The 13,976-nt window shown below is 42.3% G+C and overlaps 1 long non-coding RNA gene across 1 annotated transcript; it reads left to right on the top strand.

Annotated features, from left to right (window-relative positions):
- Positions 1–1,567: 1,567 nt before the first annotated feature.
- On the top strand, positions 1,568–8,655 carry LOC138159782 (uncharacterized). The gene is made up of 3 exons (XR_011167970.1): positions 1,568–1,729; positions 7,544–7,706; positions 8,363–8,655. It is a non-coding gene; the product is annotated as an uncharacterized lncRNA (long non-coding RNA).
- The last annotated feature ends 5,321 nt before the right edge of the window (positions 8,656–13,976 follow it).

Here is a 13,976-nt window from a genome sequence, read left to right as displayed (position 1 = left end):
TGGACAACTCTCTAAGACTGAAAGTTGAATATGATTTGTCTATTTGCATTTCTAGAAGGAGTTCTCACCTTGGGAATTCTTCAAATTCATGAAGTCACACATATAGTAAAAGAAAATCTTAAGTTGGGAAAAATTTAATCTTTTAAAAAATTGATAGCCTTTCTTTTTACTGTGGAAGTATCCCTGAGATTAATGTCTGTTTTCTGAGTCCCCTTCCTAGGCAGGTGCATTGGACACAGTAAGCCTTGGCTAAAAGGAGCCCCTCGGGAGCTTGGAGTGAGCCAAAGTCTTGCTCTGTGACAAGTGCACCTACCTGGTAAGGTATCTCAGAGAAAACAGATTAATCTCAGGGGTACTTCCATATTACCTAACTTTCATTTTCAAGGGTGAATCCTCATCCAGAGAGTTATTTCTTGTAATCAAATTTTTAAAAGAAAGAGAAGACTGACTAGTCAGTCCATCAATAGTCTCATGGTGTATACAGAATTCAGCACCTATACTTACCCACCCTGACCTCTGCAAGGAAGGAAGGGAGGTGCAAGGCACCATTTACTCTCACCTTAGTGCTGACAGTCACAGTGTTTTCTAGTCCTTACTTTTTTTTTTTTTTAAAGCAATCGGGGGTTAAGTAACTTGCTCAAGGTTACACGGCCAAGTGTTTCTGGGTGGGTGCTGAGTATCTGAGCCCAGATTTGATCCAGGTCATCCCAACACTGGAGCCGGTGCTCTTACTCGCTGAGCCACCTGGCCGCCCCTAAGCAATTGGGGTTAAGTAACTTGCTCAAGGTTACACGGCCAGGTGTTTCTGGGTGGGTGCTAAGTGTCTGAGCCGGGGATTCGATCTCCAGGTCTTCTCAACACTGGAGCCGGTGCTCTTACTCGCTGAGCCACCTGGCCGCCCCTCTAGTCCTTACTTTCTAAACTGCTTTTTGCTCCTGGGCTCCTAATGGGGATGAAGCGGTGATCTTCAGTTCCTTTGGGTACTTTTCCCTAGGATCTGGTATACATTGGCTCCCAGCATCTCCCTCCTTACTCCCTCTCCCTCTGAGATTTCTGAAATGACCCCAATTGTAGATAGAAATAAAAACAAACAAATAAGTCGATGACCTCTTGGGTTACTTGGGGAATTGTTCTGATGGATTGTCCTAATTTTAAAAAAAAAATCCCTTTGATACACAATTAAGCCCCAAATTAAATAGCAACAAAAGGTCACCTAATGATGATTAATGTGCTGATACTTTTAAAAATCATTGTAACCATCCAGCCACTCAGGTAACAACTATAGCTGGAAATAAACCAGAATGAGAAGGGTGGACAGGAGAATCACTCTTGTGTGCTTTGAGGCTCTCAGGGGAGAAAATAGGAATTTCCCAGGGACTTGAAATGACCATCCTTTGACTGTTTGAATGTGCTCCTGCCTCCTCTGCCCAAGCCACTTCCTTTCCCTCCTTCTAATCCTCTCAGGCTCCCACTCTTGTCTCCATCATCTTCCCTCCAAATTTACTTCCCTGACTATTTCAGTTTGTAACCTCTTATATTCTTAAATGTCTCACATTTAACCAGATGACTCTAAATGAGGTCTTTGAAAGGAAGACACTCTGTAAACCCACCTTCAAGAACACAAACCCTAAAGGGGAAGAGGAAGTGGGCAAGTGGCCCTCAGTGCCCCCAAACACCTAAGCAGCGAAGCAGGTCATTGCCCAGAATTGTTGTGAATTCAAGAAAATAGGTGAGTGGTTTTTTTTCTCTTTGATAAAAGGGGGGAAATGATAAAGGATAGCAGAATTAAATGATGTTAGAGATAAAAAGGACCTTAAAATCTTCCAGTCCAACCTCATTTTGCAGAAATGGAAACCAAAAGAGACAACAAAAATTTAAATTTTTGTTTAATGAATTGATTTTATTTATATTTTCATTTATTTAAAATAAAAATTTTTATTAAATAATTAATTTTTAAAATAAATAAAAGAAAATTTGTTTATTTATTTCCTCCTATCCCCTTCCCACTTCAATCCCCTTCCCAAACTTTTGTAATGAATATGTATAGTCAGGCAAATCAAATCCTTTCACGGACTGTGCACAAAACTGCGTGCCTCGTTCTGTGCCCATCATATCTCTGTCAGCAGGTAGACAGGGTCCTCCATCATCGGTCCTCTAGGATTACTCTGTTACTTTATCACATTAGAATGAGGACTCTAAGGACCAGATAGTGGCAGTTTTGGAAATCTAAATAGTGTAGTTCAGACTTAATGTGATAGAATGATGGAGACTTTGCAGGTTCATGTCACTCTAAATGATGGACCATAGGATTGGCAGGCTGAACCAACTGGGTTCAAGTAAGACCTCTGACTGTGTGACCTTTGATGAGTTACTGACCTCTCAGGGTTCCTAGGAAACTCTCTAAGACTCTAAATTGCAGAAGAGTTATAGATCTGTAGTGGAAGAGAGGGTTTCCTCACCTGGGAGCCACATGCAAGAAATTGAAGGCCTAGGGTCCAAACCAAGATAATGCAATGACCTGGTAACACATGAGCCTAGGGAACTTGACTAGGGAAGTATAAGATCTGATAGATTTTCCCCCCCATACAATGGGAAAAAAAGGATTTGAACTCATTGCTACATAGATGTATAAGGAGCCCTGGTGAATACTAGCTGAAGATCTTCATGTTGTCAAGGTTGGATGTTTAAGATATAGGATTCTTCAGCTCTTTGGTAGCTGATTAGAGACTTCTTGGAAGGATTCAGTTCTAGGAGCTTAGAATGAAGCCAGGAGGTAACTAGGTGCAAAAACTGAGAACTTAAAAATCCAATCTTATTTTTTCGTCTTTTTCTAATTACACGTAAAAACAATTTTTAACATTCATTTACAAAAAATTTTGAGTTCCAAACTTTCTCTTTCACTCCCTCCTTCACCTCTTCTTTTCTCTTCACCACCTGGTAAAGCAATCTGATAATCCAACCTCTTGAGGTGATGAAGAAGAGGTGAAAAGGGGCAGAAGAAGTGATTGTTTGGTAGGAAATCAGTGGAGAAGCATGAGGAAATACAAAGCTAGAAGAGGGTGGAGGATAAAGACAGAAGAAGTTCCTCCAATTGTTCCTCAAATGAATTTATTGTGACAAAATACCCAGATTTCACTCTGCTGACTCTGCTATCTTATAGATCCTACTTTGAGGATCTCAGTGTTCTTCAGTTGTTTTACATTAATTTTTATTTAATTAATTTAATTAAATTCATTCAAGTTATTTATTTAATTTAATAAATTTTATTTAATTTATTATTATTATTTTTGAAAATCATGGGTCAGCCTTGTAATTTTTGTTCTGTTTTTTAAGTGGCCAGGCTTTCATATATTTGTACTGGGCTTCTGCTGACTGTATTAAATCTCCAAAGATTACAGAGCTTTGCAAATGAGAGCCACAACAACTCAGAAGAGATGAATTAGCCTTGCAATTCATACAATCTGAGCAAATAAGCATTCTCCATCCATAATGGAGAATGATTTTGAGATGCAATTGGATTGGCAGTCTAATGAATTAGAGAGCAGTGTGGTATATTGGGAAGAGAATATGACTTAGTGTTAATATATGAGTTTGGTGATCATGGGCAAGCCCCTTTACCCTCTCAAATTTAGTTTCCATATCTGTAAACTGGGTGTTATACTAACGGGAATTGGGTTATGAGAATCAAAAGTAACATATATAAAATATTACATAAATTCAAGCATTATTATCAATTTATATGTTTTAGACAGGCACTGTTTTTGGGCAATAAACTCAGAGTTAAATGAGTGGAGGTCAGACTGGATTGCATTTGGGAAATTACACAGTACTTTCCATGATCTCAAGCTGCTCCCTGGCATAAAATGTCAGTTTTTAAACTTTATCACTAAAAGATATCAATAATACTTATGCTATTATTAATCATGGTATACCATAGGCTGAGAAGAAGACACTCTGAGGGAAAAAGAAGGATGCATAGTTTATCAAGATTCAATTGATAAGCATGTATTAGGTGGTAAGCACTGTTCTAGGCTCTGGGTACAAAAGCAAAAGGGAATTATCCCTTGTCCTAGAGGAGCTTGCATCCCATGTGAGGGAGACATCTACAAGTATAGGTATCAGAACTAAAATGCCCAGAATAAATTCAAAATAAATATAAGGCAGTTAAATATAAGGTTGATAATGAAGGGAAACATTAGCCATTGGAGAGATCAGAAAAGGCACTGATTATGTGGAAGGTCACCTCTGAAGCATTATTGTTTGTGGTTGGGCCTTCATTTTCAAAGAGGACCAATGACAGCTGGGTGATGTCTTGACTTGTGTGTGAATTGGATTTAGGTGATGCAGCGTTGCACAAAGGTGTCAGCCTTGCTCTCTCTTCCAGAGTCATCACAGTCCAGTGGCAAGACAAAGGTCAAGATAAGTGGCGATAGCCTGGGATGCAGTGGATAACCTTGGCATCTTTGGTACCAGGCCAAGCTCTAAGAGCTCCCCAGCAGCTGCCTCAGCTGCTTTCATGGTCATTGGAAAAAAGTGTTCTCATCCACCCATTCCTCCAGGGGAAGTCTGCACATGCTCAGGGTAGATCTCCAGGGGAAGTCTGCACATGCTCAGGGTAGATGCCCCCCCCCCCCCAACTCACTGATGCTTTGAGGCCTTGTTTACCCTCAACCTGGTTTAGCCTGTCTGCTTGGTTTAATAGGTTTAATGGGGTGTGGCCACTGCTTCTTAGAGCCACAGGTGAGAGTTGGGGGACGGGTGAACACTAAAGGAGGGAGGGATATTTTACTATCTGCTGTCCTGGTCCCTTAGTGGTTTATGAGTTACGCAGCTTGACTTCCTCAAAAAGCTGACTTTTCAATTACGTTGTTATAGATCTTGTAACACTGTTCTTAAAGAAAAGGAGAGTGAAGGGGCAGCTAGGTGGCTCCGTGAATAGAGCACTGGCCCTGGAGTCAGGAGGACCTGAGTTCAAATATGACCTCAGACACTTAACACAAAACTAGCCGTGTGACCTTGGGCAAGTCACTTAACTCCAATTGCCCTTCCCTCCCCCCTCCAAAAAGCAAAAAAAAAAAAAGGAGAGAGAGGGAGAGACAGAGAGAGAGAGACAGAGACAGAGAGAGAGACAGAGAGACAGAGAGAGATAGAGAGACAGAGAGAGAGACAGAGAGAGAGAGAGAGACAGAGAGAGAATCAGGGAACGAATCAATTTATTGTACTGGGGAGAAGTAGAATGCTAGCGACTGAGATGAATGAGCCTTATCAGCCTTAGAAACCATTCCCATGTCCCTGGTGTCTTGAGTTCTGAGTGCATGAGGGAGTGGGCTCTAGGGTGAATTAGAGGCAGTCATCCCACTTGCTGGATGACTAAAGCAGGCTGGAGGGTCCGTGGATGCTAGTGCTGGTTATCCAAATACTACCTTCTGGGGACAATGAAGACAGAGCCCTGACACGTGAAGTATCTGAATGGCCCCATTTCTCCTTGAATAGAGGAAGGAAGTCTTTGGGAAGAGGCCAATGGACACAGAGTCTGTATTTGACTATAATTAATGACAGGTGGTGAAGTGCTTGTGAACGTGCATGAGTGTGGGTGATAGGGAAAGACCGTGTTTCAAATAAAGATAGAGGCTGATCTTGTCTCTTCCCCAAAATGGAGGCTCCACAAAAAAAACCCCAATGGGAGATTTTTGAGAGACCATCTCAAGACAGAGGTTGGTTTTAAAGGTGACGCACAAGTAGCCAGCTCATTTTCTAAGGAATGAATTTCTAGTGTACACGTGTATACCTGTTGGAAAGGCTGTTACTGATAATACCTTACTTCCATTGTTGGGATAGGGAAGGGACAAAATCAAACAGTCTCCTTCCCCACCTCCCACACCCTCAGTGAATTTCAAGTTCTTAAAGATCAGGATTTGAAGCATTCTATGAAGAAGAAAGGCTTAGATGGATTTTTTTTTGTTTGTTTCTCATAAGCGAAACCCAATAACAGGCACCTTTTAGGGGGAAAAAGTGCAACAAACGACCACATAAACAATGACGTCTGTGGTGCAAACCAAGGCTTTGAGATTTTTCTGATAACCCACTTTTTGCTTTTCTATCTGCCTGTCTAGACAATCCCTCCTGAGAATTCACATTTCTGCTCATTTCACTGTTTAATATTTACCCATTTGTCACAGTTGTACATGCACGTGGCATGGATTCCACCCATTCTTAGGGGAGGAAACCTTCTACCCACCTGGTACCTTAGAAACCTGTGTACACCAAAGCCGGGGCCAGCGGAGAATTCCTGATTTTCTGGATTGGTACATGTCTAATGGAGCTGGGCATATATCCCTCAGCACAGAGCTAGGACGCACATGCATCTCCAAAGGATATGCCCCCATCTAGCTAATCTGGGCTTCAACGTTCAAGGTGTTGGGGAGAGAACGTCAGTGCTGGGGATGTAACACTGGCAACTGCCTCCTGTTTCTGGTGTTTACAAATCTGAATCCTAGATGGGAAAGTGACTTGCCAATCAGAGGCAGAGCAGGGCCATTGCCAGTCATCCTGGCCACTGGACTCTATTGGCTCTGGAGGAGACAGTGAGGCTGATGGCCTCGCAAGGCTCTGCCTCAAATCCAACCCACTTTCGAGTCAAGGCATCACCCTGCTGACGTCATTGGTCTTTTTCAAGAACATGAACTGACAATAACAAACAGTCTTAACTGTCAGTGGAGAGGGGGGTAGGAGAGGTGGGGCGCACATGATGATAAGGTGGTATAATGATAAAAGGTGGAATGAGACAGAGAACACCAAATGCCTCACAAAAAGGCATGAGAAACTTGAGAAGGTTTGGAGGAGGAGGAGGAGGGTCAGGGAAGACTTTCACTAAATCAGTGACTAGTTTTGCAGAAGGGAAGAATGCAAACAATGATTTACACTTCCTCCCTTCTTACTTCTCTCTGCCTTTTGACTATCCTGAAGATTCACCTCAAATCTCACCTTCTGCAGATTCCTCTCTCCCTTAATGTCCTCCCTCTGAGATTACCTCTCATCTGTATATAGCTTGTATAAGTAGAGTCGAATTATTTAAACATTGTCTCTCCATTGGAATGTAAGCTCTTTGAGGACTGGGATCCTATTTCTGCCCTTTTTTTGAATCTCCAATGTTTAGCACATTTATTAAGCAATTCTATGGTTATGGCTGAATAAAAGTTTGTTAGCTAGGTGACTGGCTAACCTTGAAGGATTTTGCTAAAGCATCTTACCCCCCCCCCTCACCCCCCCCAAAAAAAAGGCTGCCAGGGAAGACCAGTTCAGCAGGGAGTTATTTTTTTCATGACAGCATTTTCCAGCACTGGTCTACAGAGTATTTATTTTTATTAATTTATCAGTTTAAAAAAGCCAGGTAAGGGTAATTTTCTCTGTGAACAGAAAAAACCATCTTATTTCTAGTTGTACTCAGGAAGTGGTTTCAGTCATTGGAAAGACATCAGTTGCTATGGTGTAAAAAGCCATCATGGCAGAAGTTCTGTGTGAATAAATTCATTCTTTCTTTCAGTAACCCCGTTGAACTAGAGAAAACCACCCAGAAATGACACATCTATCTTCCTGGAGAATGGAAAGTTGGTGCCTGGGATAACATCATTCTGGTCAAATGGATAATCAGAGAATCACACCCCCACATCTTCCAAATGATCAAACCATTTTCCTGGCTGGTGAAGGTTATCAACAGGCTCCATTTCTAGAATTCTTTTGCTTGAATGTGTTAAAGGACAATAGCAGTAGGGAATTTCCCCAGTGTTCTTTCTGGCAGTTTCCATTTCTATATGTCTTTGCTACCCCCTCTCCTATAATTCATCCTTCAAAGCTTCCTGTTACTTATCTTTCCTTCTTTCTCTGTAGTTTGGGGTTTCATTACCCTGTGGCCCTCTATTTAGGCTCACTGTTAATTTGCTCTACCCACTAGTTTTCACAAATGTGTTCTTAATAAAGACCCCAGTTAAGGGTTCCATGATAGATACCCTGGTGTAGTGGGTTGAGAACTGGCCTCAGAGTAGGGAAGATCTGAGTTCAAGTCCTGTCCCTGACACATACTGGCTGTATGACCCTGGGCAAGTCACCTAGTCTCTTAGTGCTCTAAGCAGCTCTCTAAGATTATTGTTGTTCGTCCTTCAGTTTTCAAAGAGTACCAATAACAACATGATGTTGGGGTCAAGGTAAAATGTGTTTGGCTGTGGCTAATTGGTTCAATATGAGTCAGAAGGCTCTTCCACAGGCTGGGCACCAATAGTCTGTTAGAACATTTGGGATGGAGATGTCTCTGGATGTATGAAGCTCACTTTTCCCTTATGCTACTGCATTTCTGCTTTGATTCCAGCATGGTATGCTAGGTGGTCCTGTGCCATTGACCTATAACCATATTTCCAACTGAAGAAGAGTTTTCGAATGCCAGTCAGGCTCCTTTCATGTGGTACAGCACCTGGTGTTGATTCTTCTATTCCAGCTGAGATTTACAAGGTAGGGGCTCCACTGCTCATACAAAAACTGACAGAAATTTTCTGGGTAATTTGGTAAGAGGAAGTCATCACCCAGGAGATCAAGGACACCTCCATTGTCCATTTCTATAAAGGAAGAGGAAATAGATTGTCCTATGACAATCACAGGGAGTCTCTCTCATAGTCATTGCTGATAAGATTCTTGCTGCCAGAGTCCTCTTTAATAGGCTGATCCTTCACCTGGAAGACGGCCATCTGCCCAAGAGGTAGTATGGCTTCCAAAGGGGCAAAGGAGCAATCGATATGGCGTTTGCTGCCTGACAACTCCAGGAGAAATGCCAGGAGCAGAACAGAGGTCTGTACACAACGTTGTTGCCCTGACCAAGGCCTTTGATACTGTCAGTTGTGAGGGCTTGTAGATCATGTGGGTGGCTAGGTAGAGCACTGGCCCTGGAGTCAGGAGGACCTGGGTTCGGATCTGGCCTTAGACACTTCACACACACACACACACACACACACACACACACACACACACAAGCTAGCCATGTGACCTTGGGCAAGTCACTTAACCTCAATTGCCCTCCCCTCCCCCCTCCAAAAAGCAAAAAAAAATCATGGTGAAATTTGGTTGCCTGGAGAAGTTCATCAGTGTTGTAAGCAAGCTTCATGATGGCATACTCAGACATGTTCTGGATGAAGCAGAATGCTCTCACACTTTCCCAGTCACCATTGGAGTGAAGCAGGGCTGTGTGCTTGCTCCCATGCTTTTTACAATAATGTTTTCATTGATGTTGTCATGAAAATGGCATCAAGGTCAGCTACTGATGGGATACTTGGATGCTTGTGCTGGGATTCCCAATTCCAAGATCACATTTCTTTCTAGCTTCAAAACACTATTCCTGAAAGTTTTTCTCCTCAGCCCAAGGACACTATGTCTAGCAATAACTCATGAGTAGGCCCCAGTAAAACAAACTGCCTTTCCCCATCACAAGAACAAGCTGACCTCTGAAGAAATTCTCTTGTAAAAACAGGACTATCTTGTAACCACAAAATTACCATGTATTGATTCCCAAAGTTATCATGTACAATCCAGAGGTCAAACTTTAGACGTCAATTCTCAAAACTATCTTGCTACAGATGTAACAGACCAAAAGTACACCCCCAAGAAACTCCTTCCCTTGCTTTCCACTAGGGAAAGATGCCTGTAGCTAAGGTTGTAAATTATCACCTAATTAGTATATGTGCCAGATAGCCCATCACTTTTTCCATATAAACTTTAGCATCATTCCTGTTCAGTGGCAAAGTTCCTTAAGGAGCTCTTCCTGCTTCATTAGAGTTAACAATAAACCTTTGCCAACTTGACTTAAAGAATGCTTGAGTCTGTGAATTCACTCCAGACAACCCCATCCAGTACTCTGGTCTTGGTGAGTGGGGTCCCTGAACCTCTCAAACTGCACCAATATTATTATACTCACTTTAAAGATGAGGAAATTGAAGCATGGAGAAATGACTTACCCAGGATCATAGAGCTAGCAAGAGTTTATGGTAGTGGATAGAGTATTGGACCTGGAGTCAGGAAGACCTGGGTCTGAATCCTGACTCATACATTTACTAGCTGTTAGACCTTGGTTAAGTGATTTAATTTAATTTTAATCACTTAACTTCTGTCTCTTCATCTGTAAAATGAGGGAGTTGGACACAATTGTGTCTGTCTAAATCTATGCTACTCTGAGTCTTTTTTTTTCTTTTGAAGGCAATTGGGGTTAAGTACCCAGGGTCACACAGCTAGGCCTGATTTGAACTCAGGTCCTCTTGACCCCAGGATCCTTACTCCTCTGTACCACTTAGCTACCTCCCTCTAAGGGCTTAGGGTATGATTTGAACCTAAGGCTTTCTGACTTCAAGCCTGGAGCTCTCTGAAAAACCTGAGGGTGAATGTGCAAGTCGAAGCTGAAGGTGAAGAAGCAGAAAATACGGGCCAGAAGCTCTAAGGTGGGTGACCATGCAGTCGCAGGCTTGGTTGTGTGATGGAGTGACTTGGGACACTATGTGATAATGCACCGAGAAGGAGAAGGAGATCTGTGCCAAGAATGTGGGGGTGAGGCTGGGTGTGGCCTAGAGTGAGGCGCTAAGCCTGACTCTCCCACTGAGTGGGGCAGGTGGGAGTGAGGAGGGGCTGCTGATTGCTGAGGCAATGCAGACATACCAGAGGCTGAAGAGAGACACCAGCATGTTACATTGACAGGGATCATACAAAGAGATTCCTTGCGTTGTGGGGTACAATCAACCAAACCTCTGGAGAGTAAAGTGAGTTTCACAGGTGAGGACTTTTCCAATCACTTTACTAAGAGTACAGATGAGCCTTTTTTCTTTTTTCTAAGTTGAATGCCTGAGTATGTGCAGGGGAGCTGAGGGCCCTTTGAAAGACATAAACAAGATTCTGCTGTTCTCAGGGGAGTCACTGAGTGGAACTATGAATCATCAATATTATTATTAGAGAGATGCCCCTGAGATTGAAGGTAACCTGTTTTGGGAAAGGTCAGAGGCTAGCCCACAGGTTACACCAATCTTTACTGAGTACTTACTATGTTGTCAAGACATTGTGATTTGTTATCAATTTCTCATTTTCAGGATATAAGGGTGAATAAAACATATAGACTTTGTCCTTGGGGAGTTAACAATCTTAGAGTTTAAAGATCATCCAGGACATAGCTTGACCTCCTAAAATGCAAGAACCCCCTTCTCCAAAAATCCCTGACATCCAATCCCTGCTTCCACACTTCCATTAATGAACTACATTATGAAAAAGTTCTATGGCAACGTACCATTACAAAGCCCTCAGAGCATATGATCTCATTTAAGTTTCAGACCACCCCTTGAAATAGACAGCACAATTATTATTATATTCATTTTATGAGTGAGGAAACATACTGGGAGAATAAGTGATTTGTCCAAGGTTGCACCACTACTCCACAGTGTAATAGGAACTTATGCAACTCTTTTGAGTTTCTGGAAAATGTGAATCCAGCGTTGAGGAGGGGATGCATGCCACTCCAGGGAGTTATGACTAGAAGGAGATAGACTGATTAAGAAGTGATTGAAATACTCCGGGAAGAGGTAATGAGGGCCTGGGAAGTAAAGAGAAGGTAACAATGTTGGAGAGGGAAAATTGATAAAATTTGGCAACTGCTTGGGTAGGATGCATGGAAGCAGGGAAAGAATCTGGGCTCATTCCAAGGTTATGACCTTGTGTAACAGGCAGGATGACCGTGTACTCAAGAGAAATGAAGAACTCTGGAAGAAGGGCAGACCTAACGGGGATGATGCTGAGTTCTATTTTGGACATTTTGAGTTTGAGATGCTGACAGGACATATGAAACCCATGCTAGCTACTAGTCATTGACACTTTTATTCTGAGTACTAATAAGTCATCTCTTTAATTATCTGTTGTAGAATTTTGCTTCAGCTGGACATCTATCACGTCAACAGTTTCCAGAATTCCAATTTCTCCCCCATTTTTTGCTCATTTCTAAGTCTTTTGGCTCCTCCCCTGTTATCTGGGATTCTTCATGGAGAAATAAATACTGAATTTCCTTTTTAATACATTGCTCAGTCCTTGGAGTGACTCAGCTATTCTGACAGGTTCCAAATCTTGGTGAAGGACCTTACCTCCTGAAGACTAAACGATAAAAAGCTGGAAGAACTGGCCACTTCTAGGACAATAGATAGCCTCTGGGTGACAGGGAATACACATCTTTAATGTATTTCCCCTAACCACTACCAGTCTTCTGATCCCAGGGATATTGCATAAGGGAGAAAGTTGTCTTGTGGCAAGAGTTAAGTGCTCTGGAGAACTGGGGAGAAAATGAAGGCACTTCCCTGATTGGGGTGAAATGAAAATAAGATTAAGTTTCTTGTGAAGTTTGTTTTTACCCTGAAGTATCTACTCAACGATCTGCTTCCACTGGAGATTGGGTCATGGATTTAGAGCTGGAGGAAATGTTAGAGATCTTCCAACCCCCTCATCTTACATATCAGGAAATAGAGACCCAAAGCACTACCTAACTGGTCAAAAGTCACACAGTCAATCTACAAACACTTATTTAGCGCCTACTGTGTGTCAAGCTTTCTGCTACACACAGGTAATAAGTGGAAGGACAGGATTTTAATCCAGATCTTTGGAATCCAAATCCATGCATCTTTAACTTTGGGGTCATTTCTGGTCTATTTTGGGGTCAATGAATCAATCAATAAACATTTATTAAGCACCTACTATATGCCAGGAACACTACTAAGCACTGGGCATATTAAAAAAAAAAGACAAAAGACAGTCTCTGCCCTCAAGAAGTCCATAATCTAATGGGGAGAAATAATAACGGGGAGAAAATATGGGGAAAGATTGAAGTTGAAAAATTGAAATAATAGGGAGAACATGCAAACAAAAAATACAAAGCAAGCCATATACAGGATAAATAGGAAATAATTAACAGAGGGAAGGCACTGGAATGAAGAGGGGTTGAGGAAGGCTTCTTATAGAAGGTGGGATTTTAGTTGGAATTTAAAGGAAGCCATTGAGGTCGGTAGTTGGAGTGGAGGAGAGGGAGCATTCCAGGCATGAGGAACAGTCATAGAGAATGCCAGGAGCCAAGAGATGGAGGATCTCGTTTGTGGAACCCAGGAGGTCAGTGTCACTGAATCAAAGAGTACGAGTGGGGAAATAAGGTGTAAGAAGAATGTATAAGCAGGAGGGTGCTAGGTTACGAGGGGCTTTGAATACCAAACAAAGCATTTTGTATTTAATCCTGGAGGCAATAGGGAGCCACCAGAGTTTATTGAGTAGGGAGGTGACATGATTGAGCCTGTGTTTTAGGAAAAATCACTTAATGGTTTAATGTAGTTGGAAGAGATTGGCAGCAGCCAGACCCACCAGCCATTCTTGCAATCATGCAGATGTGTGGTGATGAGGACCTTCAATAGAGTGAACAGAGCTAGAGGAGAGAAAAGGGCATATTTGAGAGATGTTGCAAAGGTGAAATCAGCAGACCTTGGCAACAGCTTGGATTTGGGAAGCTGGGGATTATGAGAGATAGGGAGTAATTCAGGATGACTCCTAGGCTGTGAGACTAAGGGAGTGGGAGGATGGTGTTACCTTCAATAAGGAATGTAGGACATGTGTGTGTAGGAGGTATAGAGAGAAAGAGAATGAGTTCTGTTTTGGACATTTTGAGTGGAAGATGTCTAACTGGACATCCAGTTTGAGATGTCTGAAAGGCGGCTGGAGATGTGAGATTGTAGATCAGTAGAGAGATTGGGGCAGAAAGGGTAGATTTGAATCATCAGCAAAGAGACAGTAATTAAATCCATAGGAGCAGATGAGATCACCAAGTGAAGTGGTACAGAGGAGAAGAGAAGAACCTAGGACAAAACCCTGAGGGACACCTACAGTTAGAGGGTAGGAAGAGGATCTAGCAAAGGGAACAGAGAAGGAGAAGTCAG

Source organism: Petaurus breviceps, unplaced genomic scaffold, assembly GCF_028583685.1.
Source record: "Petaurus breviceps papuanus isolate PSGF00001 unplaced genomic scaffold, PetGlider_PUasm1.0 178, whole genome shotgun sequence".
NCBI lineage: Eukaryota > Metazoa > Chordata > Mammalia > Diprotodontia > Petauridae > Petaurus > Petaurus breviceps.
This window is presented reverse-complemented; position numbering and strand designations above follow the sequence as displayed.